The sequence below is a fragment of the Anser anser genome, assembly GCF_964211835.1.
Source record: "Anser anser genome assembly, chromosome: 1".
NCBI lineage: Eukaryota > Metazoa > Chordata > Aves > Anseriformes > Anatidae > Anser > Anser anser.
The window spans coordinates 113,550,158-113,576,294 of NC_139720.1; the positions used below are offsets into that span (position 1 = coordinate 113,550,158).

General features: G+C 38.9%; 1 protein-coding gene and 1 long non-coding RNA gene across 2 annotated transcripts in view; one reads left to right on the forward strand and one right to left on the reverse strand.

Moving 5' to 3' along the window:
- The window catches only part of RCAN1 (regulator of calcineurin 1), a 42,369-nt gene that overhangs the window by 14,530 nt on the left and 1,702 nt on the right, over positions 1-26,137 (reverse strand). The window lies entirely within an intron of this gene.
- On the forward strand, positions 13,015-25,923 carry LOC310892341. Its single transcript, XR_014578055.1, has 3 exons — positions 13,015-24,442; positions 24,779-24,833; positions 25,828-25,923. It is a non-coding gene; the product is annotated as an uncharacterized lncRNA (long non-coding RNA).

Genomic DNA, 26,137 nt, shown 5'->3' on the forward strand with positions numbered 1-26,137 from the left:
CTGTGTTAGTATGTTTAGCAGAGAAGTACTCCGCAAGTAAAAAACAAGTCTTTGGTATTAGAGAATAAACTGTACAAGAACATCCGCAAATGTATTTACAGTAAAGAAATCACAGAGAGCAGAGCAATGCAAGTACGCAGACTGGTTTTCCAAATTATACAGAGCTACGTGCAGTGTATTAAGTCAAGGTAACGCCCACACAATGACAAAATGGAAAAAGGGGCATGAAGCATGGAGTTAAGACTGTCATCATCAACTCCTCTCATTAACTTTGTTTATAATGTGGAACAGCAGACACATGACCATTCGCTATTTCATATGCGAACAAGTATTTTAGTCACAATTTCCAGCCATAAAAGTAGAGACAAAAATTCATGCAGCTTTAAAATATAAGCATCTGATGCCATATAGGAGGGCAGACAAGGGAAAAGCCTATTTGTCTGTACAAGTTATGCCAAGCACCATATAGGAATGTCTTTAAAAAAAGATATTCAATGTCTATATAACTGAACTGTTGGACAATATTTTCAGATATAAAAAGCAATTTTTCAGAAATTAAGCTTAAAAACTTGTCTAAGAGCACCAGTTCAATGCAATCATCAGTATCATATTTGCTACGTCAGTACATACTTCTCGCAGATAGACAGGGCTAGACTCAATTGACAATAAAAACCAAAGGCCACATGCATGGGGTGTGGTATCTGGTATCGCCTCTGTTTTGGACTTAGCTGTTCCAAGGAAATCTCTTCTTCTTCCAAACAGCAAAACATAGAGGGACAAGCGACCATTTTTTAAAACGTTAGGAAAAGCTTATGTAAAAGTAAGCAGAAAAGCTATGAAGATTCAGCATCATTATGTGCAGTACACACCCTTAAAAAAAAAATCAAGACTGAAACAACTTTATATACCTAAAATTATAGAAGGACAAAAGCCAATCAAAATGAGTTTTCAGAGAACTCCACTATTTCTCCAAATTTATTCAGTATACATTCTCAAACTCATTCATTTTAATTCCATACCCTAGAAAGAACGTATCATGAAACATGAAGTCCTTTTGCAGTAATTGGGCAGGTGGGCTGAGAAGAAGGAAAAAGTTACTTTGAGGTCAATCATAAAGACTTCCTCCGTCACCCCCTGCCTCTGCCTTCCTCCCCTCCCCATCCCAAGAGAAAGTTTGGTTTCAAAAAAACACCTTCGTGAAGACAAGCTGCTGCTGAGAAGTGGATGAAAGTGCCTAGAAAGGACTGTTCTGCAATACTACAGGTCAATCCCTTACATGTTTGAAGATAGGGGGACACAAGAAAAAAAAATAGGCAACTGAAAGACCACAATGATAGTCTTTCTTTAACCAAGACAAATGTAAATACGATCATTCCCATGGCCAGAAGCAGACAGAGTGCTAATTTCTTTCTATTTCAGAAAGCAAGGGGAAAGAGATGGTGATGGGGACAATGCTACAATGTAACTCATGGAAGTGATGCACATGCCTCACTAGAAAAAGCTAACTATGGAAATGGAAGGAAATCCTTAAACTACTCTTCCCTTTTTCCTTAAACTTTTTGAAGGCTTCTATAAATATAGGTATCTATATTAATCCTTTCCTCAGAGTGGAGATTTAAAAAAAGGAAAAGGAAAATTCTCCAGAGATCATCTACATCTGTTATCAACTGAAAAAGAAGGGCTTTTAAAGCAATCTGTTTAAGTTCATTTTTGCATACTCTAGGAAAAGCAACTGTAAACAATTTACTGCAGAAATGTAGGAAGTTACTTGTAAAAAAATAAGCCCACCCACCTGCCCCCCCATTCCCCAATTTATCAAGTAATATCTCTAAGCACTGTAACTACGAAATAAAGGAAGCATGAGGTGTTCTTCCTACCAGTATAAATAGGAAAGTCATCATCAGTCTGTCCTTCTCAAGGTTATTTATTTGAATACTAGTGTGGGGAAAAAAGATACAGTAATTAATGGATAGATGGATTTGCAGGATGTCTCCTGCTCTCTTGAATTATTTCAGACATGCTATACAAGTCAGCTACTAAAACAAAAACTGGCTTTTCAGTTCATTGTTTCTTGTGAGGGGGCACCTTCTGAAGATGAGCCCTGTTTTGTAAAGATGGAACAGCTGTAAAGTTATTTATAAGCCAGATTCAGTCGAGGGAGAGGTCCACGGGATAGGGCACATGCTTAATGTTGGATTCATGCATTCTTTAAACATGTCAAACATACTCTGACAGTAACCACAGCTGGAGTGGTGCACTCTGATGCTGCCTCTACATGTCGCCCACGCAATAGAGTGAGCTGAGGGGCATTAGAGGGTATCTTGGTGCTGGGCTTGTACACTAGTCTTCAAACCACTTGCCTTCTAGATACCAGAGACCAAATTTTGAGGAAATGAACCTTTAGTGCTAGCCTTTACATATATAAATTTTGATAATGATGTATAACGATGTAAGTAAAAACAGCAACCAGGACAAGAAGCGATGAGGAATGAAGTTCATGCATATAGATAATCAAGTTGTGACAGCTTATGAGAAAGAAAGGAGGTAAACAAAGACACTGGAACCAGGTTCTCCAAATGTCTCGTGGTAAAGCAGGGGGGAAATACCAGTAATGGATCCAACAGTAACACAGCTCGGTTCCACAACTCAGAATATTTTACTCAAACCCTATCAAACTGAAGCCAGGGTGGTCAAAGCTGTCCAACATCCAGGTGTCCAGGTAGCAAGTGCATACCCTCCTGGAGCTGGAAGAGGCATGCACAACATAAATGAAAACTGCCAACAAAACACCAAACCTCAATTTCATTTACGATTTTAAAAGCCCAACTCTGTTTGGGTAAGTAAACTTATAAATACATTAAGACATGATATATTTTATAAAATAGGAACTTTAAAAAGCAGAATCCTGAGATAATTGGGCAGAGTTATGATCCAGATTCAAATGTCAAAGGCAGTCTTAGTGTTTTGGTTTTTTTTTTCAGCAATACATTCACCAGAATAAAATCTTGATCTCAAGCAATATGTAAAAGAACAAAATGTTGATAAACATTTGTCTGGCTCTCTGGTTTTAGGAAACACACTGACCACCACATAAGGATTACAAGGACAACAGCACTGCTGATGCAATATCCTACTATATCCACTGAAATTTTTCTAAACAGACCAAAGAACCCAAGATATTTTTATCTCACATTGCACATTCTATGTAATGAAGAAGGTAATCATAAAAGGTCAATACTGAGGAGAAAAAGCAGAAGGAATGAATCCGTCAGCTTATCTTTTCTCCCTACTCAACATCTAAATCAAGAGTTACCATTATAAAGCATGAATCACTGCTTATTAAAGCTTCAGATAAACCAATTTAAGAAGCCTAACTACTTTTCTTTGAGCAACCAAGGCTGAATCTAGTTTTCAAATCTGTTCTGGTACAGCCAGATAGCTTTTTCAGTGGTTTCTGAACCTACGAACAAGGATCTCTATGATGGCTATTTCTCCTCAACTATTTGGACAGAGTTCCAAACGTCTTTAATGCAAGAAAACTCTGAAGCCAGTTGTCATTTCTATTGATCATTTTGGAAGCTACTTGCATGCCACCAACCTCTGTTTTGGTATGACGTACACCACTACCCTTACTCCTCAATTTCAGAGTACGTTGCAAGATGACATATCTTACAACATATTAAGTGAAAATTTCACAAGTGACATCTGATGGTGGAAAACAAAACCCAGTCAGTCTTATCTGATGACACTCAAACTGAACTGGGTCTTTCAAGCTGCAATGAAACTTTCATTATCACATCTGGGAAATCAAATCAGTTCAACACGGCTGGTTAAACAGTGCTTTATCATCAGATCCACCTGCATTTTTTTATTGAAAATAAGTCGACAAATTCTGCAACCTGGAGATACTCCAAAACCAAGCACATACTCCAAGGCTAAGGAAAGTACAAAAGGCAGCTTGGGCCATGCTGCAAGCAGCATTCTGTTTACTCTCCCATTCCCCTACACAGCAAGCTGCTATCTCCACTCAACCTGTGAGCTTCTGGGAAGAGGGGTGTAGTGGGTTTACGTGGCAAAGTTTTAGTAGCAGGGGGCCATAGGGGTGGCTTCTGTGAGAAGGATCTAGAAGCTGCCCCATGTTTGGTAAGGGCCCCACTGCTGACCAGAGCTGAGCCAATAAGTGATGTTGTTTTGCACCTCTGTGAGAACATATTTAAGACCAAAAAAAAAAAATGCTGCGTCACACAGCAGCTGGGAGAGTGAGAGGAGTGAGGAACAGCCTTGCAGGCGCCAAGGTCAGTGAAGAAGGAGGGGGAGAGGTGCTCCAGGCACCCGAGCAGAAGTCCCCTGCGGCCTGTGGAGAGGCCCCTGGTGGAGCAGGCTGTCCCCCTGCAGCCCATGGGTCCCACACGGAGCAGATCTCCACGCTGCAGCCCGTGGAGGAGCCCCCGGTGGAGCAGGTGGATGTGGCCTGGAGGAGGCTGCGGCCCATGGAGAGCCCCCGCAGGAGCAGGCCCCGGGCCGGAGCTGCAGCCCGTGGAGAGGAGCCCACGCAGGAGCAGGGGGTCTGGGGGGAGCTGCCGCCCGTGGGGGATTCAGGTTGGAGCAGTTTGCTCCTGAGGGATGGACCCCGCAGTACAGACCCATATCTGGAGCAGTTCTTGAAGAGCTGCTGCCTGTGGGCAGCCCACGCCGGATCAGTTCAGCAAGGACGGCATCCTGTGGGAGGGACCCCACAGCACAGGGGACGAGAGTGACCGAGAAGGAGCGGCAGAGAAGAAGCGCTACAGACTGACCATAACCCCCATTCCCCCGTTCCCCTGTGCTGCTCCGGGGGAGGAGGTGGAAGAGGGTGGATGAGGGGGGAAGGTGCTTTTGGTTTCTTTCCTTTGTTTCTCACTTCTCTAGCTTGTTAGTAATAGGCAATAAATCTTACTGTCTCCCTATGCTGAGTCTGTTTTGCCTGTCACAATAATTGCTGCGTGATCCCTCTGTCCTTATCTCAATCCTTGAGCCCTTTTCATCGTATTTTCTCCCCATTTCTCTTTGAGGAGGGGGGAGGTGAGAGAGCGGTTGTGGTGGAGCTCGGCCGCCCACACGAGTAAAACCACCACAAGGGGTCATTCTGGAAAGAGAGGTCATGAAGATGTTTCCTCAATGCTATTCCTGTAGACTTCTGAGAATTTGGGTATAGCCTTACATCCAAAGATAATACACAGGTGTCATTATGCATACTCCCCCTCACAGATGGAGTACAGCTGATGCAAAATCTTCAAGAGCTATTATTATTCTTTGATGACATTTGCTGAAGTAGCCTACTGGCTTGCCTACAGTCTGATTACCTTTAGAGTGCTTTTGTTTGAATTAAAAAGTTGCACAGAGAAGTCTGGAACAATCAGTCTCTCCTCAAAAGGACTCCAAAACCTGCAAGTTTTGTTTACTGTTCAATCCATAATTCTTGAAAGATACAGCTCTTTCTTCTCCCTTCATTTAAAAATTTTACTTTATAAAGATATGTGAATTGCAACCCAATCTGACTTCAGTGAATGCCTGTCAACTTTCTGCTTTCCTTGATTTTAATTCAATAACTTGTTACATGGCAGAAGAGAATTCCACAGAAGGTTGCCCGCATCTATTTCTATTGTTTCAAAAGGAGAATAAAGAAGAAATCCCACTCAAATGAGTTCTTAATAGAATTACAAGCATGCATTTGAAGTCCAAAACTACAGATTGTACCCTGAAGCCGTATGTCCTTTCAGCAGAAAGCCATAATACCAATGCATCCAAAGTTTTGACCACAGAGTGTGCATCACCTATAGACGTCAGCAAGGTTTCTATGAGGCCAAGTGCTGAATTCAGCCATTTGTCTGCACACAGAAGCTATCCACTCCACAGTTGCTCCACTGAAGGATAAAAATTCGTATAACCACTAATGTGTTTTTTTTTTTTTAAACGCAGATTCCAAAAGCATTGCCAAGAAGGAAAGTAGTGGTTTTAACTGGATAGACTCTTACAAGATTTTTTAAGAGGAGCTTAAAATATGTGAATTGTCATGCTTACATTCTGTAGCCTACATATGTTCAAATAGAATATATAGAGCTGTGCTGTATCACAGAAGGGCTATTTACGGATCAAGTGTGTGACAGTTTTCCAGCCAACCATCAGAAAAATAAATACCTACAGTGTGCTTATTCCTTCCTTGGAAAAATCCATGACTTACACTTCCATTTCCAATCATTAAACACTAAATTCCTGTTCACTGACGGGTAACATGAAAGCCGTAATTTGGAAATTCCACAACAGAGTACTTGAGTAACCAACTACACTCAGAAAACTTTAATGTAGCAACTATATTCCAAAATTTAAAAGCTTTTTGCAACCTATTTCTATTCCTGCAAGGAATTTACTCAATCCATTGTAAATGGATTGCAATTTTGCCCTCATTCAAGTATTCTGGAAGAAAAACATTTTTCATACAATATATTCACTGGTAGCTATTTTGCTATTCATATTAAAAACATCATTCTGCTTTGAAAAGTGACTTTGATGTGCTGAAAACTAATGTTTAAAAATCTGCAAAAACTGCAACGACTGAACAGAATAATGGACTTATAAAAAAAAGTATCTTAGGATCTTATACATAGCAAGTACTCTAGAAGAGATAAACAACTTCTGTTTAAGTTTGTTTCATTGAGAAAAATATTTTTAATGAATAAGAAACAAAATGAGAAATGAATAAGATCTGCGTTGCATTCTGTCAGTCCATATGGATGGATTATATAAACAAGCTATTCCAATGCTTTAACTCCTGTGCAGCACCACTGAAGTGGTCATGAATAAACCTGCTGAGGAGAGAACAGATCCTTCTACAGATAAATCTAAAAGAACTCCCCTACTTTGTTTGAGAAGTTATATTTATGGAATGAAGGTGTTAATCTGAACTGAGCAACCAGGACATGCAGTTATCGCCAGTTCACATAAGGCTGCCAAAAAGCCTGATCAGCCTAGAATGCCATCCCACTCATCTGCACCTCAAAGCCAGCCAGCACTTGGTAGCTACACACCATCCAGCCTAGAGTAGCTGGTGTCTCTTTGGGAAACAGAAGAGCAGTGCAAGGAATATTTATGGCTGCTGTACACCTAGGAGGTATCGTAGAAAGTCCACAAAGCTTGTTCTCACCTGGAAAGCGGGAAATAGTCATTAGCAAACAGCATCATAAAGAGCAGTAATTTCTGAGGAGTACTCTACATTCACTAGGAGAATTGCTAAGGGCCTATAACCCTATATTCAGAGACCATTCAAAGATAGTCTCCTCAGGACATTACTTAATCCTTTAAAGAATGATCTTTCAAGGTTTAAAAAAAACACACAATAAACAATGCATTTTTTTTTTCCCCTCCAGAGTTCCTTCATGCAAGGACAAATCTACAGAAGAAAAATGTCCCTTAAACTGATAGGGAGAGTTCTCAAGAAGAAAGACTTCTCAAAGTCATCAGACAGTAGGTCAAATAAATAGACTCTCTCGAGCCTCCTAGTAAGTTTTAATCAAGTATGACACAAGGATGAAGGCTTAAAGGACAGCATTTGTGATTAAATAAAAATGTGTGTGAAAATACCAGGGACGGGAGAGAGCTGGAAGACCAAGGAAGAAGCATGCAAAACTTGGTTGTTAGCTATTCAGCTTGGCACAAGCCAACCAGGCAGCTCTTGTGAGCTTCCAGACAAGCTAGAACAAGTACCAGCGTATGCCATGGCACCCAAAGACGGGAGGATTCAGAACTTTGTATAAGGTGACAGCCAAGAACACACATGCAGAGTAAGACAGACATTTGTTCTGCAATCTGTGTAACGTGCCTAGTGTACAGAGGAACTTGCAAGCTTTAGGACCTTCTTTAATCCATACACTATAAAAACGAAATAAAACCACTAAGTTTACCTTAGAAAAAAGAAGTCTTGTTTTCTGTTCAGTTGCCAGAGCTCAAAACAAAAATGAGCTGACTGCATATAAAGACTGAGATGCACAGTGAGTAACTGACGATCTGAAAAGTGCATTTAGCATAGCACGTGTGCTTTGCATTTTAAGAAAGAACGAAGGCCAAAAGGGACGGAAAGAATTGGGAGTGGCTATCTGGTCAAGCATACAAAAATTTAGGAGAAAAAAGAATCCAAATGGATGGAGAAGTGCAGTGGTAGCTTCAAAATTGGTTCCCTATATAGAGACAGGGAGGAGATTGTTTTCAGTCTTTAGTGCAATGCTATCTTGTACTGCTAACAGTTACATCTATTTTCAGAGCCCTTTCTTATCATTAAATTTCTCCAGGTGTATTTTAACCGAAGAGTTAATACAACGGCTTTAACTTACTAAACAACAAGACACAGAACATATTCCACTCGACCAAACTGGTCTAACCAAGAATATATCCAGGCACAAGGTGCTGCTGACAAAACAAACAAACAATTCCCATGCAGCCCCCTAAAAAAGCTTGGATGCAATCACCTTTGGCAGAACCAGCTCTTGTCAAGCTGGAGGAAGCAGCAAGGAGTGAGACTTGTCAATCAGCCAACACTCACAGCTTCACACCTGTGCAAAGGTGTCAGTAACTCCAAGCAACTCCCTTCCCAACACCAGCAGCTCCCAACAGGCTGGTGGATCAGCAAGCACAGTCACAAAAGCTGCTGTAGGATTTGCTCCAAGGAAGCTTGAAAGCTGTACTTCCTCACCACGTGCACTTTTTTCTGGCATTTCTGATGTACCCTTTTAGTGCTGTAATGCCGTAATCACTAACACTGTTCTGATCACGCTTGCCAGGGCAAAAACTGAGAATTCACACGCTTGATGCCTTTGCATAGGTGAAAGACTGTAGAAGTTGGCTGAAAGTTACAGTGATAACATTAAGAGAAATATTCACCACCATCCAGCAGAGGAACTTTTGGCCAACGGACTGAATATGAGGATGCTAATTTTAGCCAGTTCTTTGAACAGCACTAAGAACAGTAATCAACACCAAGGTGAGGGTACATTATCAAACTTGTTGAGTACTGATGTGCAAGACTTCATTTCCACAGTTGTTTCAACCATGCAGACTTTGACTTTGCTTAGCTGTTATCCTGAAAGCCTGAGAGCCAAAGGAGAGAAGATAAGTAACATGTTTGGAAGAGAGCAAAAGTGGGCCCCCCATCTTAAATTATGCCAATGGAGAAACACAGGTAAAGAGGAAAGTTCGAAGAAGAAAGAAGAGGAATTCTCTGAGCATTGTAAATATTTGAAGATTTCTCAGAAGTATCCACACCTTTCATCTGATACTAAGTTTAGTTCAAAATAAGCATTTTTAGAAATGCCGTAAGAAAGTCAAAGAGCAGCAACTGTAACTGCTTGCTATTCTAACTATAGCTTCTCTCATTTGTGCCCCATGATTTGTATAAAATCATGGAAAGTTGCACTATTTCCTGATAGCATAAGGCAAAGACTGGTCACTCAAATATTTGACTAATTCATTCCACTGGGTTTTCCGTAAGTGATTCATGGCTGTACTCTACTTTCCTGGAAAACATTTCACAAAGTCTGTACAGTATGTAAAGTAGTATATTTTCATTGTCTAGCTTCTAACTGTGGATTTTGTGGATTTTCAAGACTCTTTAAAAGCAAACAGCATTTTTTAATGAGTTCATCCTACCAAATACACTTTTGTTAACTCAAGCACTCCTATGCCCAGGATGACTGCTATCATGAGAAAGGCGTATGCGCTTGTTTTTCTGACAAGTTACTCTAGACTTACACGCACTTCTACTTATACATGTAACCAGACTTAGTACATCCTTTAATAGCACATTTTATCCTCTCTCGCCTGTCCTGATCCTGACATCGCTATTTTATGCTGATTCTGTTCCCAGTTAAAGTTAATGCCGTAACACTGCCACTTTCCCAAATGAAAGGAGGATCAAGTCCTTATCTGTAAGCTCCTCTTAATAGGGATTTATCACTATTTAGATGTCACCACCAAAATTATAGGGAGGTGGGGGTGGAACACAAACCATCAATAAATAGGAATTTAACTGTTTAATACAAATGAAGGCAAGACTGAGAACAGGTTGAGAGTTGATTTCATGGCAACCTCAAAAGCCAGAGGCTGGTCGGTACCAGTGAAAATACAAACGGTGCCTGCAAAAAAAAAAAAAAAGCCTCGAAGAAGAGCAGGGCTGTCAGCAGACCTAATGCCATCTCCATTAACCCAGCAAGGGCTGCTGTGTTTAAATAGCTGGACACATTACCCTCTATCACGGTATGTGTGGGAGGGGAAAACCAAGGAGTCGAGTACGTACAAGCGAATCCCAAATCCATAGACACACATGAGAGGAATGGAAGTTTCCCCAATGATTTTTCTTACTTCCATATAGAAGTATGGTAATTACAGACACTTACCTCTATCAAGATTAAGGACAAAATGATGTTCCACATGAAGGTAAATTTGTGCGGGCCCTTAAGAGGAGCATCTCTGTAAAACATTCTCTACAAAACCCTCTGAGACCAGCCTAGAGAAACTGGGAAGGGGGATAGCAGTAGTTTGATTAAAATTATTTTAATGCAAATCTATATGCTTATTTTCTTCAAAAATGTTATAAAGAATTGTATATGTATTTCACTCAATTTTCTAAGTAATCTCATTTACAGGAACTCCAGTCACAGATGCCCTAGGAAACAGTTGTTTTTTGTTTTTGTTTTTTTTTAAAGGAAATTTAGGAAGAGCCTCCCTGAATACTCACATCTTCAATCACAAGTTTGTTCTTTTCTTGGAAGTCACAAGACTACAAATAATTTGTTTACATAGAGGGACTGAAAAATAATTACAAGTTCTCTGAAACTGCTTGCCAGACTGGTTCCTAAAATCCCTCCTGGTGTCAGTTCAACACATTACACACCAGTGGGGCTGACTTCAGTACCTGATCAAAGATCTGGTTCCTCTGGTCAAGCCTGAGTCTGGAGGGTACTTACTAAAACAAATGTGCCTTCAAAGTAGTTCCCAGGACCCTCACCTCCTCCCATGATCATTAAGAAATTTAAGGGACTGTAGTTCTGTTTAGTATGCAGATAAGCCCTGGGTACAGTGAAATGACATGTAACCTTGTTTCCCATTTAGATGTGGGTTGCTGTGTCTGTGCAACAGGTTGGTTCTTCTCACCAGCCATTCTTCGCTGTGCAACAGGACAATCGATTACCCAGTTTCTCCCTTCCCAGACAGTCTGACACAGCGTTGCTCACATTGCTTCTGGCTTGAGTTTGACTTACAAATTTCATTTTTATGGGAACTTTACACTACTTGCTTCAGGCAGGTTTCATTGCACCTTCCATTAAGCCCTTCTTTGAAATTACCAGAAGTGTTTAGGCTCTAAGCTTTATTCATTTTATCGGTTTTAGAAACACGATACCACCCATCTAAATAAAAGCGCTATCAAAATAGGAATAATCTTATAGTGCTGGAAGCTTATTTCCCTCTGAAAGTTAAACTATTGAAATTTCAGTGGGATATTGAACATGGAGGTAACTCCTCAGGTTTCCATACTGCTTTGAAATTTGTTGTTTACCTGCTTTCATAGTTCCCCAAACACTTTTATGGAAAATACAGCCATGAAGCCTTTTATCAGGCCAAGGAAGAAAGGCAGACAGCTCCCTTCAGGGTGCTGCCCTAAGCTATTCTTAGCCTGTTTGCTATTACTGCCACTCTCCAAGGTATTTCTGAGGAACTTCATTAAGTTACTGCAACAATAAAGTGCTAGTCAAAGGAAAGACTGGGATTGTGTACTTAGCATTTCAATAAATACAGAAATAAAGACATTTTTCCCATGTGAACTGTTAAGGCTTATCACTTTTTCCAGATGAATTGTTTTGATTGGAGTACTTCTGCAAAAAGCTTTTTTGGAGATGAAGTGCTTTATTTCACAAAATTTGTGAGTGAAAACACCTAACATACCTATACCCTTCCTTAAAACGGTTTGTATACAATTAGTAGATACTCTTTTAGGAGTCACAGTTTCATAAATGCTATTTTTAAGCATGGGTCATTTCTCAAAGTCACTTAATTTTGACAGCCTCTAAAGAAAAGCACTACCTTGATTGTTTGTAAAGCCAATCAGGAAAATTTCAGCTGACATTCAAAACCTGTCAAGAACAGTAAGCCTACAAGCATTTCCAGTTCTACATTATGCAACCTGAATGTTACAAAGTTTTTGTAGATTTAAATTCAAAATAATTACACAATCTTCAAATTAGACAATATGCAATGCAAAGTACTCACCAGAACAGTCAGCACAATAAAGTGATACTTTAAACAAGCGGGAGGGATTAAACAATAATGAGCACAGATATGTTTTGGAAAAAAGATGTGGTGGGGGGGAAAATGTTAGCAGGTCTCTTAAGAAACCACAGTCTTATGAATTTACAAGAGATATCACATTGTCAGCTATAAGAAAGTCTGCTGCCTGTTTTAGGGCTCAGAAACTACTAGTTACATATCCTGGGAAGTTTTATACTGCAAGCTGATTTATCTTTAATGTTTTTCCTTATAGTAGAGGGAGAAAAAAAAAACAACAAAACATTACACTGCTAAACCAGGGAAAATTCTTTTAGATTACTCTACTGCAAGCAGTTTCATCTGTAATCACATAACAAGTGCAGGATGTAGCAATTACAGTAACTCCTTTTGTCTGAGATAGATGAAGCTCCAATAAAATAAATGCAATCAAATCTGTCTGTTCAGCAGTAAGCTTTGGTGTTTCACATCCAATCTATTAAAAAAATAAGATTATCCACTTCAAGAATGGAGAATTAGGATGACTTGGTTGGATTGCCACATTAAGCCTTTTATAGCACTTACTTGCCAGTGGTCATACTTTGGTTTTAGATTTACAGCTCCAAGTACTATTTCCCCCAGACTCTCATGGGGTATCACACAAACTTCTCAGCCTTCCCTTCTACTAGGTATGTCCAACTGCTCATGAAGAACATGGCTGACCTTCCAAGAAAAAAACAAAAAACAAAAAACTATTATTCAATGCTCTATCAAATCCTCAGTGCCACACAGAGCAGGTTCTCCTGCCTGAGAGCTGCCCCAGTGCTCAGGAGCCTGAAAGGGACCCAGGCTCCTTCCCTGACACAACCTGGGCTTTGGGACTACGTTAGCACAAGCTGATGAGAGTTTAAGTGCTTGTACTACATCGTGAGCTGAAGTTTTGCAGCTGTTTTTTGTTTTTCTTTTACTTGGCTTTCAGGAGATCCTTTATCTCCTTTTTAAAGCATAGATTTGTTGTAAAAATACTTGGGCAATATTTAAGGATTAAGTGACAGAGCAACTACACTCCTAACAATTATGGTTAAACCATAGGTCTCAAACTGAGCTTCTGGAATTTAAATTAGGCTTACCCTGTGAAAGGCAGACATGGAAGCAAAGACAGCGCAGACTCACAAACTTAAGTAACTTCTGTTTTCCAATTTATGATTAGCCACTAAGGGATCAGAAGTTAACTCTTACATTCAGTCTGTTTCTTCTGTGATCTCGGATTTGTGCGTAAGTGATGTTTGATTGTACTTTTTAAAGCATCATAAATTTTTTGCTTCTTTACTTAGCATGGCAATTAAGAGACTAAATCTACTACAAATAACTTCGACAACCAATTAACTGTGGGAAAGAACTCCCCGCCACCAAAACAGATACTAGTGTTGTCATCAGCTTCCGAGACCAAAGGACACTCAACAGCATCAATTCAGGTCCCTGCCATGTCATCTGAGGCTCTTCATAGTCTCCGCATTGCAAGTTACAGCGGGGTTTGACTATTCACTATTCCCATTTACTTCCACACCAACTTTGTCTGCAGGAATCTATAATCTGATGGTCCCTAAAATATTCCTAACTTACCTGAAGTCCACTTTTTAAATAAAAAGCTAGTTCAGAACATTTTCAGAGATAAATGCTTCAAAACTAATATGGCATGATGTTATACCTAAACTTTTGCATGCTATGGAAAGGACAAATGGACTCTCATTAGTACTTAAGAATCTTACACAGAACTTTATAGTGCTCCGTCCCTTTTGATTAGGGAATATAAATATATATCTTTCAGGCCTTTAATGCATCTTCAGGACTGCATCATTTAAGGGGTCAGAGGATTATTATAGATGTAAAAAAGATCGTTTTCAGGTAGCAAATTGAAGTTAGCTGTCATTTGGAGCATTTCTGCTTATACAAGTATTCATTGCTGCATGCTGTCAGTTATTCTGACACACTTAACACACCTTATATTTATAATTCAGTCACTTTCATGTGCCAGATTTTACCTAAGTAACAACTTATGCTTTAAAAAAAATATTGTTAACAGGTGAAACTAAATCTAGATATTACCTTGGATTTAAGATTTTTTTTTTTTAAAAGTGTGTAGAATGTTATTTTAGTCACTTTTCTTTCCATCTTTAGCTGTCACTTCCAACAAGTAAAAATAGGTTTTGTCCCAAAAAATCTTTTTTCCCCAAGTTATCTCCCCTCCACCTCCTACCCCCCCAGTTATGGCAGGCAGGTGAGCTCTGTAATACTGACTGAAGATATGACCATAATCTTGATTAAATTGAATAGATAGTTAATCATAGAAGTTTCATTAACATTAAAAAAAATGCAGCTTTCATGCCAAAACTACTCCCTGAAGGAAGAGGAAGGTAGGGGGAAGAAGAGGACTAAACCATATGAAAGCAGCATGGATTCTGGGGCTTTAAGGACCTTCTTAACAGAAAGACAACAGTATTTGTTTAACTTCAAGATGAAAGATATTCTCAAAGCCGAGTACAAGTTATGTATTCTACAGCACTCATCTGCCCACTCTTTTACTATGTTCCCTGTGAACAAGGGAAAAATAAAAGTCAGGGGAAAAAGGTTATACTCAGGAGTCTTTAGAAAACCACAGAGCTGTTGAGAAGCAGGCTGCTATTTTGTGAACTTTGAAGAATGAAATTTTCCACTGGAGTCAGGGAAGGAAGAATGGAAGATGGTTTCAAAATATTTTTAAAGAATGTTCTGGGTGGGTAGCAGAAGAACAATACAATTGCAATTAGCGATTGTATTTCTAAGAACACAATAAGTGTACCCAGAAGATTCAAAAGCATTTTTCAAATATTCTGATAAAGATAACAGAACGAGCCACAAAAGAGGCTGGATTTTATCTTCAATCAAATGCATTTTTGTAAGCTTAGTGTCTAATATTCTGTGATTTTCTCAGATATGTTAGGTTAGTGACATGCTACATAGTGTGATAAATTATATAACCTATATTTCTGAACATACTGAATATCGATTACAGCTTTTTACCAGCCAAATAGGAAGCTTCACAAACTTTGAAGACAATCTATGTAACTAACCCTTTCTGTGCAGCAGACATATGATAGGAACACAAGGGCTGGATTACTTCAACTGTTTATGGAAATATCTTGGCAATAAGAACATGCGAAATACCTATGACCATCTGACCTAACCTTTGATGCCTCATGGTAATTTTGCTATTGAAACACTACTGTTAAAAAAAACAAAAACACTGCCACTTAAAGCTGTTGCAGTGCCTAACAATAGAGCTTTTAGGATGCACTTCTGTTTTTATGTGAAACACACACCTGTTTTAGATGAAGGGGGAAAAGACTTATCGGAAAATAACTCCTGAAACCATTTTAACTTCCTGAATATTCAAGGCCACAGCATTTGTTTATAAACTTCTGCTTCAAATAACATTGCTAAAAACAAATACAGTTCATGCATTTCAGAAGACTGCTTCCCCTGTAGCTTTATAAGGATGTAGCTTTCACTTTTTCTCAGCAGGGGAGATGAAAACTTCATCGTTGTACTCTAGTATTGATAAGAACACAGTTTTTATTTTGGCAGCTTCCCAAGGAAGAAACAAGAGACATAGCTGCATCTCAAGTAGTTAATTAGGGAACAATTTCTCCCCCAAACATCTCCTGTCAAGAATTAATGCACTTAATCTGCTGTCGGCTAGGTTACTAATATCACTTTTAAAACTTGCTTGACATATACCAAAGAAACTCAAAATTTGTTTGAAGTTATTACACACCTCTCAGGCAGATGACCTTCTCCCACACTCGGTTTCTCAAGTGGAAAGTATCTGACTCCTGATGCAAAGACTATCTATTCATGCCTAATAGGTGGGCTCTGTTTAGTGTTGTTAAATTATATGTTGTAGTGAGGCGTGAACACATGGGCTAACAGCATTTTTAACAGTCAGAAGTCACAATGATTTAACCTAGTCTCTGATCCGATTATTCTTTTGGTTATACAACCCCAGGCAAGAGTTATTCATACTTTCCACTGCCTGCAACAGCAGCTGTTTCACTATCACCCTGGAGCCTCAGGAAAATTCAAGCCCTTAATCACTATTTCCATTAGCCAACAGATCTTTGCTATCAGCTTGAAGTGATACAGCCAAAGTGCCAAGAAGTCTAACTACAGGAAATTGTTTAAAAAACTATTCTGCAAAGAAGCAGCCACATACATCAGAAGTTGGACAAATACCACTAGTGGGTTCCCATTGATTCCTTCAAGCATACACAAGCCATGCACACAAGCTTTGTGCACATCCTTCAAGTATGTACGTCCCGCTTGATGCGAGAAAACTTACTTCTCTTACTAAATAAGATCACAATCTGCAGGACGTACAGATTCTAATTCTTACCTCATCTTTTCTTTCTTTGCACATATTTAATTTCACCCTGCTCCCCAAACTGGGCAAACCAGTCTACTGCATACATAATCCCACTTTAGACAACTAGAAGCCTCAACTTTCTGCAGTAACAGGCAACTTGCTGCTGCAAAGCCCCCAGTCCCAAACAAGTTATCAAACTTCTCTCACAGATGGGAGTTGTTCTTAATACACTTCGTAACAACACCTACATTTGCTGGGTTGCCTTCCCTTTCTTATTTTCACAGAACGGTTTGGGTTGGAAGGCACCTTAAAGACCATGCGGTTCCAACCCCCTGCCATGGGCAGGGACACCTCCCACCAGAGCAGGCTGCCCAAAGCCCCATCCAGCCTGGCCTTGAGCACCTCCAGCGATGGGGCTTTGATAGTTATCTCACAGATGATGTCTTTTATTTAACCATATGGATTATGAATGGCTTCTTCACCTACAAAATCAGAAACAGGAAAAAACCAATTTCTTATAACAATACAACTTGAGTCTACTGGCACTTCACCAGCTCTGTTACATTAGCTTCCTATCTCCACAGAGAACGGAAACAGCACCTCTATGAAAGAAAAAAGAACAATTTTCCATGCCTTTCAGCCAGTATTTGTTTGGAAAGCAGCCCAATCTTTAGAAGTACTTCGCATTCAGACAGTCCCTTGTTTTGAAACCAAGCCCAAACCTTCCCAGAAGCTTCCAGAATATTTTCTTTCATTGATGAAATAGCAAAGTGATTCTTTTACTCACCTATACAGCATCTAAAGAACTATTTCTTGTCAAAGTCTGACTCTGTTCTAAGGATACCAAGGTCATCATCATTAAGTATGTGATGCATACACACAAATAAATCCAGTGACCAAACAATACTTATCTCGCCATTATCTCCGCACAAAGCTAACATACAATCCAGCACAGCTATTTGCAGCTGAAATACAGGACACACACCCATTACAGCATTAAGGTTTTATGACAGTTTCTATGTATACCTCAAGAGAGCTCTCTGCAGCTTCTCAATAGGGCAACTACAATGTAGCTTTCAAGATAGAAGTGCCAAAAGCACCTTATTTTTCTCCTTGCCAGTCTTCTGCCAAATGACTCAAGTTTATCCAGTCAAACACCCTTCAGCCATGCTGAATACAGATAGGAAAAAGTAATCACAGTACTTTTAACTCTCTCTGACTTCATTCTCTTAATAGGGCAGTTTGGTCACATTTACTCCTCCTAAAACCACAGCTTCATCAGAACGATACATTGCCTCACTGTTTCTCGTGGCTTTTGTACTTCTGTAATATCTTTTGTACTTCAGGAACAACAAGCAACTGAAATCCAACTCATGAGGTTTGCAATGTACTCAGCTCGGTAGCTAGGAGTATGTTTTCCTTCCAGGAAGTTTGCCAACATCAAAATAACTCCAGAAAAGAAAACCTCAAAAAAGGAAAAACAATTCAGTTACCTGTGTCCGATCCAATTATTAGCTTCTGAACTATCTGAAAATCTACAACAAAGTGAAGTTTATCTTAGATAACACGGATACTTTTTTTTTTTTAAATGAAATCCAGTGCACACACTAAGTATCGATAGCTCTGCTTTTATGAGTGGTACCAGTAATAAGTAACTTATGTAGTTAATGAAGTAAGAAGAAAGCCCTCCTAGTTATCTCTGGCAGTAACAAATGCTTGCAGGAAGAGAAAGAAGATATAAAGGCAGGTAAATATAAACTTCTCCCACTTAATTATTGCAACAGCAAGTCACAAACTTTGGGGATCAAGGTATATACCCTGATCACAGTGCTCAATGGCACCCATGAATCTGTCCCACCCCTTTCTTAATATTAGGCTTCTGGCTTCCCTAACATTCTAGGGTAATGAGATCCCTGGTTTAATTATGCATTACACACACACAAAGTTGTATTTGAGACCTCATTCCCAACTTCAGGTTCACCGAAGACAGCTGGATATTTCAGCTTCACTAATGTATTTCCAGCATATGTTCTATGCTGGAAATATTCCACAGGGTGGCTCACTCCCACACCTCCCCTCTCTCATGGAAACAAGAAGCCTTTACCCTTCAAACTCCGGTTGTAGAATTTGATGTAGCCCACGTCTTTTTTTTAAAGAAGCCTGCAAATCCTTCATGAATACCAAGTTACAATAACTAATACTGCATGAATGATCTCTTCAGACTTAAAAAAAAAAATACAGTTTCCATTGGGAGGTGGGGGCACATTCTGGCTATCTGAACGGAAAAACCTGTAACTAATTATAAAGCCATTCCTAGTTGCTTCAGGCCAGAGGTGTGTAGAAAGCTTCTGCCACAGACAAAGCGAAGTCCTTGCGCTACTGACAAGAGTCTCAGCTGGGTCCATCTCTGAGGTACTACTACCATCAGCTGCATCAAGTCTTGAGGGGGGAAAAAAAAACAAACACAGCAACCCTGAATCTCCACATCATGGTTTTCAAACTTGCGTTTCATCAATTTGAAGTCTCACTGAAAAACAGGACTTTTATATTTTTATAAAGTAATCCACAGAAAACATTAACAGGCTTCAAAAAGTGTTCTTTCACACTCAGTTTTACTTGACACATTGGTGTCAAACAGCTCACAGATTTTTTATCAGAAGATGCAGCAATGTCAACAAAGAAATCTTTTTTCCCCCTCACTAACTTGAGAAGCATCTCCATGTAAAGCTTAAAGTATGGTAACACTCTTTATACCTGGTAGTGCTTAGAGCAAGAGTTAAAAACCAAACCAATCCCAACTAAAGCTACCTAGCATCCCAGCTGTTTGTTAGAACACTATTTTAAAAATACAAAAACAACGTACACACAAGGATCTACAATATTTTTTCACTATAATAAAAAATACATTATTTCTATTATGTGCTATATATGAATTTAACAGTGTACCTGTTTTCAAACATTTTACTCATTTTTTCGTTTTCAATTCTGATACTAACTTATGACCCTAAAAGACCAATATTAGACAAAAATTTACATTTACAAACATTTTTAATCAAAACGTGACCAATTGAACAACCATTTTCAGTGACAAACTGCTGGAGACCTAAGCTTTCTCTACGACTGCGGTCAAAAAGACCATCTTTTATTACCGTTTTAAACCTATTTTGCTTAGGACAGTTTAGTCATTACCAATTAACATAAGCATTAGTGCTTACACCAGCAAATATTATAATGTCGAGAGGTTTTTGTAATGAGTTTCAAGTTTGTATCACATCTAAATTCTGTAGTTATTTTTACATGGGCATATCTGTGCTGGTATTTCTGAAGAACAGACCTTAATTTGTTCCTGAAAGACACAGATAACAAAGAACATAAGGAAATGTACTCCACAGCATTTTAATGTACACTGGACTTGTTGGGGTGACCAGAGCATGGTGATTTAAACCAGACAGAGCTCTTCCAAATTTCCATGAGATTCTCCAGGGAAATTAAAGCTTTTAAACTTGTATCACAAATTTTGCATAGTCTTTTTTAATGACTTGGGGTTAATGATTAGAGTATTAGATCATACAGGAATATTTTTTTCTTTAATATCTACAACACCTATGCTATTAATGACCATTTTACGATATTTATTTTTACTTTGCGAAAGTATTTTTAAGCCACTTAACAGCCATATCTCAGGCAGCATTACTGAAACTGTTTCCATTTATAGCCAAATATGCTAAATCTGAATGTTGCTTACCCTTATTTTCACCCTGTATGTATGACTTTCCCTAACATATTATATAAGTGACATACTTCCCTTTTATTTCTACATATAAAAGGATTTGCACTGTTTGCTCGAGGAATGGGATGATCTCTGTACTTTAAGGACTTAACTAGCACTAGGACTTTGGATGTAGAAATAAGTATTTTATGCTTTCCATGTGACCTAGGAGATCTACAGAATGTTCCCAGTGTGCTATAGAACTGAGACTGCTCCCGAATCCCTCCTCTCAAGACCATGACACAGAAAGCTGCAGCACGAGGGCTCTCTTGTTAGTAGCTCACTATGTTAAAGCTTCGACTTGTATTCATGTATGATGCATTCTGAGATGCCCTGAGGACAAAAATCTATAGAAGTGAAAATAATTCTCCCTCCCCCTGTGAAATCACCCTTTCTGCTGTTCCATGGCACTACCTGTACTTTCACAAGAAAGATAAGTATGGAAGGAAGCCACTCAAATTGCTGTTCAATGCCTCAAAGTCCAAGTCTATGAAAAAAGCAGTCAAGCACTGCTTAACAAACTTCGTTGTGCTGTATAGTCTCTTCAGACCCTTCTACACCAGCTGAAGATAAGAGTACTCAGCTCAAAAGGTGATTTATTCAAATCATTTTTGTGATGACAAAGAAAGCAGCATCCCACGTGGGCACTGGGAAGAGCAACTAGAAAGCCTTCTCTGGGCTCACAGGCCAGAAAAAGCTACTCAAGTGGGAAGACCGAAGACGTCATCCTTAAACGAAACAGACACACTGAATATTCCACCTCTTCATGACTATTGCTGAAGTTTCCATACAGACCATATATTTAGTATAAAATGTTCATATTATTCATAAGAGTATGCCAGCTTTTTAGACAAAGTTTTTCCAAAGACCCTCAGGAGCTGTGGAGGTGAGATATCCCAACGACCCTCAGGAGTTCACGTTTGTCCTCAGATGCCAAGACATGAACAAGTTCTGCCTATGCACTTAGCAGACTGGATGCATTCCAGAAGCCATAAAACTGCATTAGCATGGTATTATGCTCCACTGTAACATCAGAAATTATTACGTCAGCCATAGCACTACAGTTATACGGTCTCCAGACTTCAAGTCACTCAAAAGTCTGCCTTAACCTGTTAATAGCTGCAGAATAAACCTGTATCATCTGAAAGTACAACACCTAAATAATTCTGAAAATTTAATTCTACTGCAAGAACTTTCATACCAGAAGATTATTTTTTTTTGAATCATCCTTAGCCATTTTACTGTTCAATGTAAAAACAGATCATTGGGATAGGATTTTGAACAACAATCTTAACCCTCGGCTTTTCCTGGAAAGCAACGAAATAGAATTATGAACATTGTCACAAAAATGATTTGAGGAAAAGCACCAGCACATAAAGAATGAAAGCCTTCAAAAACATGCACAGAAAAGTACGAATTTCAGACAGTTCCCATTAAGGGAACATTTCACCAAAACCAGTGCTGTAGCCACAAAAATATAAGCTTTTTTTTTTTTTTTTAAATGTGACCTAAGAGGATTAACAAACTTTAAGTAAAAGGATTAATGAGGCATGCGACTGAGACAGGAAGAGATTACCAGAAAACCCAAGCACTATTCTGTAAGGAAGGTTTTGTGAATACTCCTGAGAAATTTGACCAACTTCCTGTAAAGCAGAAGTAATTCTTTAAGTATTTAATACAAAATACATTCAACATCTCATGATTATTTCAGTAGGCTGAAAGTCAATTAAAAGTTTCCAGAGGCATGGCTCATTTAACAATGAGTTTATTTTCAGATCAATTCACAAACAAGTTTTTCCATATTAAACCTATACAAAGCTAAAGGAAGACTAGACTTTCAAGGCTATGATAATCATTAACGAGATGCAATATATCTGCCATTACTGCTTTTGCTCTCGGTTATACTGCTGCAGAGAATTCTGACCTTTTCAGGCCTTATCTTCAAGCACAACTATGATTTATTTAAAATAATCAGGCGCTGTTTCACAGCCAGTTCTACCCGTGCTTGCCACTGGAGGTTACATGAGGACGCAGATGTTCTCTCCTAGGGTAGGAGGAGACCGGCTCCCTCCTACTAATGCACTGGAAAGCCGTCAAGCTAAGTTCCTTTAAAAATTCAGCTTTCAGGGAAGTTTTCTCTAGCAAGCTCTGGAGAAAAACTATTATTGCGATTTAACAGCCTGTTATCTACGAGTGTGGGTTTTCCATTAATTAAGGGAAACCTGCTACATTCATTACTTTGCAGTAACTTGCGAGATTTAGTAGACTAAGGCAATTATAGGAACCTTAAAGTAATGAAAGGAATTCAACCCACTCTAAGGAAAACAGCTGTATCCAAAATCTGTCCCTGCCCCCATTAGAAAATGCCACACCACAACCCACCAAAACTAGTTCCTCAGTAGCCCAAAGCTGAGTTCTTTCTAGAAACTTTATGTTCCTCTTTTAATCCCCTCAAATTAAATGAGTGATACTTGTCTACAATTAAGCTGAAATGGAAACCTGACAGAGCAGACCCAGGTAACCTACTTAGCAAGAGACTACTGGGGCATAAATGAAGTTATTTAGCCCCCCAGTGGCCGTGCTCTGAAGTTTAAAATCATCAGTGAAGTATGCCACATCCCTCCAGGATTACAAGACACAAGCAAGCTATTACCTTCTGCACTTGCTATTTCTCAGTGGAAGTTCTATTAAAACATTCAAGTGTCCTCCACTGACACAAAAAAAAAAAAGAAAAAGAAAAAATGCATACCGGCTGAGGAAGACGGAAATAGGCAAAAAAACAATTGCTGGCTCTGGTAATTAGCTACTGACGCTTTTAAATGAGTACACAGGCTCATTTTAAAATCAGTAATAGTACAGTTACGGCAGATCAAACTCATCTGCAGATTGCACGAATAAATATTGCTTTAAGAAAAAAAACCACAATTTCTCAAGCATAAAGTCAACATTAAAACTACTGAAAAGCCAGGGGAAGGAGTAGAAGACATTTCAGGAAGTCAGAATAGAATTTTTTCCAAGGTAATTAGCCAACCTGAAGATCAGATAAAGTGTTTTTACTTGAGATCATTTACCACACACATCTGTGAAAGCAAAGGTAAGGAGATACAGAGTCTGCAGGAATTTCTCCAACTGGGAGTTAGAAAAAGCTTGAGAGTATGTATTTCGACATTCTAGGGAAGATTTTGGAAGTGATGCTTAAATACCTCATGGATGGCTTTCCAAAAAGTCAGATTCTTTCCTATGTGAATACAGGAGAGAAGAAACTATCACTTACTAGTGCTATTACCTTACCTGAGAAGATGGTGTATTTTTAAAGAAATTTATGTCAAAACCTATCCAAAAAAACAAAATCAGATTTCAACTGCAAAAAAAGAAAGAGCAAAGACAACCAACATTTCCAAGACTTAAAATTCTGTACTTTCAGTTTTGTTGTGCCACTCTTATCATTAAAAAAAAAAAGGATTTCACTGTTGAGTGCTTACTTCAATATTTTTCTGTCCAGAGAAACTGTGAAAATTCAACATGGCATGAACAGCAAAACAAAAGAAAACAAAACCCACAAAAACAAATAAAACACCCCTGGCCCAGTGATGCATTCTGAGAGCAAATCACTGATTTTAGGGAACCTGCTCTGCGCATTCTCACTTCTAAAAACATCTCTGCCCAAGCAGTTTGGTGGCAATGGTAATCTAAGGAAATGCTGTAGCCACTGCCCTACCTCACCCCTAGCTGAGGAGGAAGGAGTTTGACACAAGCAGAAATCACTGACTGGGGAGGGCAAAATGGAAATAGTTGTTGCCAGCCGTTTCCCATCTCACCTTTGATTGGATCAACCCTCCTCAAATAGGGCAATCCAGGATTACTAAAGGGGCCTACCAAAGACAAGAGAAAATCCAACTCTGCAGAAGAGGTATTTTAAGACTGTTACATTCACACTATTTCCTACCTTTTCCAGAACTCTCAAAAACACATGGAATTCAACAAAGGTAACAGAATATTTATAAAAATGCTATCTCTAGCGATGCTATATTTTGCAATATGTTTATTCATTCCTTTATGACAGAAGAAATTTAATGCAATTGTTTGCAAATCCTGTAAGAGCAAATTTGACTCTTCCATAAACTGAGTTTTCTTAAAAGTAGCTCCTTAAGTATAGTAAAGTTATCATCTTATAATCTATTCCAGACGCTAAGTCATCACTCTAGACCAAAACCACCTTCATTTTCTTGGGTACCAGAATTAGTAACTCCTAATGTAAAACTGAATGCATGCACAGAAGGTGCATTTTAATACAACCTTACTCTTTTCATATTAACTAACAGCAGCACGATGAACCTGCCTTTCACCAATCCAACCAGACCGGGATCTCTGAGAGCAGTAAGTGCCTCACCCCACCTCTTCAGTAAATCACTTTAGTGGCAGAGATTCAGTTAGCTAAAGTAAGAACTGTTCTTTAATCTATTAGAAGTCTGCATACACCTACTAAGTACCTCAACATTCTTTATAAAACTTCAAGAAAGATTTCTCTTCCCTGCTGGACACAAACACTATATTTATTGAGGTTTAAAATAAAATTAAATTCCTAAGGCGGAGAAGAATTAAGAACAACAGCTATGCTGCAGTAACTGTGCATATTGTCATCCCTGTTTAAGGCGAGACAGTTTACACCAAGATGATTAATTAAAACAATAGGAAATAAATTTGAGATTAATCTGCATTCCTACCTGCTGTGACTCTTGGCAAGAAAAAATAAGTAGAAAGAATAAGGAGAAAAAAAAAAGACTGCCATTTCAGTGATGCATAAGACTTTGCTCTGATCTAAGCTTAGCGTCTGGAGACAGAGTCTTTGGAATTAAAACAGAAAGATGGAAAAATGGTTTAAGTGTTTAGACACGTCCTGATCCTTCATGTAATTATGCATTTACGTTGTCATATCTGTGTTTTCAAAATACACCCTTTAAGGTTATAGAATTCACCTAAGAAAAGTACTATTACCACCAGCAACTGAAGATACTAGAAGTCATTATATTTTCTTAAGCACATTTGGAGTGAACTTGAATTAAAGAGGATAAATCCCTGTGAACGTGCCATTCCCTTCCTAGCAGCAGGTGCCCTGAGTGATACAGGATTACGCTGCTGTTAAAAGTTTTCGATAATAACTTTAGAAAGTAATAGAGATGATGCAGCTACATTGTACTCCAACCTCCAGTTCATTTTTAATGCATTGCAACTGTTAGTAGCCTTGAGCTGTTGGACCTCTGCTATATCTACTCTGTTTTTCACAGAGACAGCCAATTGTTGTAATAGGATTTTAAACCAGTACATTTGTTGCCTTATTTTTCAAGTCGGTTTCATTTTGATCTTTTTTAAGAAATGAACATCTCCTTCAGTATCAAGGGCACCAGAAAATAAGAGCTTGATGGAAAAAAGGGGTGTAAAAATAAAGAGAAATGCTGGCTTCACTGATTCTTTAATTCTGGTCAGTGGTGTGACAGGTAAGAGGAGGTAAGCTCGACTTGAATCCAACTTCCATCAGGAAAGCCACGGACGAGGTGAGAAGCAATCCTGAAGCGTTTATATCTATTTATTAGACCTGGATCTGTCAGGCAGCTTACAACAGCCTTCTGACACCTGCTGTTACCCTGCCCTGCTCTGGCAGAGCGGCGTGCAGCCCTCTCTGC